The sequence below is a fragment of the Enhydra lutris genome, unplaced genomic scaffold, assembly GCF_002288905.1.
Source record: "Enhydra lutris kenyoni isolate GAN:26980312 unplaced genomic scaffold, ASM228890v2 scaffoldscaffold2, whole genome shotgun sequence".
Classification (NCBI taxonomy): Eukaryota; Metazoa; Chordata; class Mammalia; order Carnivora; family Mustelidae; genus Enhydra; species Enhydra lutris.
Window position 1 is genome coordinate 41,116,497 of NW_019154086.1, and position 3,135 is coordinate 41,119,631.

Consider the following 3,135-nt stretch of genomic DNA (forward strand, 5'->3'; position numbering starts at 1 on the left):
AAGACATTGCCTGAGTTGATACTAATGAGCTGAACTTGAACATGACCATCCCCTGAGGCTGACTGCTTGGCTGTGACCTAGTCTGTGACTAAGAACTGTGATTGAGTGTTTGAGGACTGCAGTATCTAATCCCAGCCACCTGGGAGAATGAAAGGTCATTCTGGCAGTGAAGCACTTCAAGCTTACACTTTGTGTACCCAGCCAGGCAAAGAAGGGGATTTACAAGGACTATAAAACTTAGAAAAGTTGGAAAAGTTGGAAACTGCTCCATAACTCACCTTATTCCAGAATACTATGAAGCTATTGGAGTGAGATACCTGTCCTTTCAGGCCAATAAAAGACATGTTGATACACACATACACACCTGAAGACACATTCACATACACACACATACACACACCGTGCTTAAGAGAGGGCTCTCATGCACTCTTTGCAGGATGGGAATTAGATATCTGCAAAAGTCAAAGAAAACCTAGAAACAACAAAACACAGTATCAGAGCTAACCTTATCAGTAGAAGGGATAAGTCTTTAAACAAGGCATGATTAAGGAGCATATATATATATTTGACTGGAAAGCTCTACCACAGAGGACATTACCTCATTAAATACAAAATCAGGAGTCTAAGGTATAAAAAACCTGATGAAAAACTGAGGTAGAGGTGACTTCTGTAATGACAGGTCTCCTTGGAATGTTAGGGCACAGAAAGCAGAGATGGACTTCAAAAGGAAAGAAGAGATTTAAACCACCAACAATGAAGAAAAATTAAAATTCACTCACTCTGCTGCTGTTTAAACACCATCAATGAGTAAAAATTAAAATTCACAGAAAGAGGAGATTTAAAACAAAATCTTTACTTGTTTTTTGTTTTTTAGAGAAGGGGAGAGGCGGGAAAGGGAGAGAGACTCTTAAGCAGGCTCTAAGCCAGAGCAGAGCCCTATAGGAGGCTCAGTCTCACAACCCTGAGATCATGACCCAAGCCGAAATCAATAGTTAAATGCTTAGATGACTGAACCACCCAGGTGTCCCAAAATCTTTATTTATTTCTAAATTTAACCCAGGCTCACCCATTCTAATCAGAAAATTTGTAGGTACAATATGGGTACAGATACTTGTATAAATAACAGAAAAAGAATCATTCCTATGCCTTCTAACATCTTTTCAATTAAATATATGTATTTATTGTATATACTTCAAAATATAAAGATTAACTATGAAGACGACAAAGCATTCAAAAATTATATTAAATAAGAAAACAAGAAAAAATTTGTGCCATATGAGGATGTAGAGCAACTGGTACTCTCCACATAAAGACTGAATAACAGGAAAATAATGCAGATGGGGGGCACCTGGGTGGCTCACTCGGTTAACCCTCTGACTCTTGATTTTGGCCCAAGGTCATGATCTCAGGGTCTTGAGATGGAGCCTGCATGGGGCTCTGTACTGGCTCTGGAACCTGCTTAAGATTCTCTCCTTCCTCTCCTTCTGCCTCTCCCTCCTTAAAAAATGCAACTTGGGATGACCAACATATAAAAAAACTTAAAAATATGAAACGCAAAGAGAAAAATTTAGAATGTTATTTTTAAAAATCACGGGCTTTTGGTTTGACTTTTGGCTCAAAGAAGAAGAAGCTGCAAGTGTCTTCAGTCATCCAGAATCCAGATTCATCTGACACCAGCCACCTTCACCATGCCACTTAAGTTGGACCCCAACAAGATCAAATTCATATACTTGAAGTGACCAATGGGGATGTGGGTGCCACATCTGCCCTAGCCCTATAGAATGGCCCCCTGAATCTGTCTCCAAAAAAGGTGATGATGACATCACCAAGGCAACTGGAAGGACTGGAAGGATCTGAGGATTACAGTGAAACTGACCATTCAGAACAGACAGGCCCAGATTGAAGTGGCGCCTTCCTCTCTCAACCCTGGTTATCAAAGCCCTCAAGGAAGTGCCAAGAGGCAGAAAGAAGCAGAAAAACCTTAAGCACAGTGGAAATATCACTTTTGATGAGATTGCAAACATTGTTGGACAGAAGGGGCACCAATCTTTGGCCAGAGAACTATCTGGAACTATTAAAGAGATCCTGGGGACTGCCCAATCCATTGGCTGCAATGTGGAAGGCCAACATGCTCATGACATCATAGATAATATCAACAGTGGTGCAGTGGAGTGCCCATCTAGCTAAGAACTACAAGGAAAAATCTCTCTCTTTTTTTTTAAAGATTTATTTTATTTATGAGAGTGTGTGTGAGAGGATGGGAGGGCAGAAGGAGAGGGAGAGTAGCAGACTCCCTACTGAGCATGAAGCCCAATAGGCACTGGATCTTACAACCCTAAGATCATGACCTGAGCCAAAATCTAGAGTAATTGGCTTAACCAACTGAGCCACCAGATAACCCACAAAGGAAAATATTACAATAAAGGATCATTTGACAACTAAAAAATAAATAGTAAATAAATAATCAAAGAAAAGAAAAAGAAAAAGAAAACAGAAAGGAAGGAAAAAAGGAGTAAAAGTGTAATGCATTTTTATTCAAAGTTTCTAAATATGAAATGCAAATTAACAAAACAAGCTTCTTCAAGGAATCAATTATTTGTATTATCAAATTATATATATGTGTATTATATAAGGTACATTCATAAGAATTAATCCAAAAAATTCAAACTATAAAATATGCTAATATAATAACAGTATTTTGAATCTTTAATAAAGTTGTCAAAGTTTAACAATCATGCCTACTTTCTCTCTTATTATTTGCAATTCACGAAATTTCTCAAAGGACATAGTTACCAGAATACACATTTTCCACCAAAAATGTCAAACAAATCTTAAACTCAGGCCCCAAAATTAATCTACAATAGACCACAGAGATTTTCAGAGAACTGGAATCTGGCAAGCATCTTCCTACTTCGTAACAAGGCAATGACATAAATTCACCAAAACTCATTTAAGGATGAGCAAATCAACATTTGAAAAGATGGATGAAGTTGAAGGACTAGAAAAAATAAGTTTCAAAATTATCTTTTATTTTTAATAATAGATATAAAAGTAAATTAATTTTAAACACATATATTGGCTATCCCCCTAAGCAGCAACAAATATTCAATGACTCTTGAAAAGTTTTTGAGAAAT

The 3,135-nt window shown here is 37.4% G+C and overlaps 1 pseudogene; it reads left to right on the plus strand.

The window, feature by feature from the left end:
- The first annotated feature begins 1,619 nt into the window (after nt 1-1,619).
- Nucleotides 1,620-2,187, plus strand: LOC111152301 (annotated as a pseudogene).
- Nucleotides 2,188-3,135: the final 948 nt, after the last annotated feature.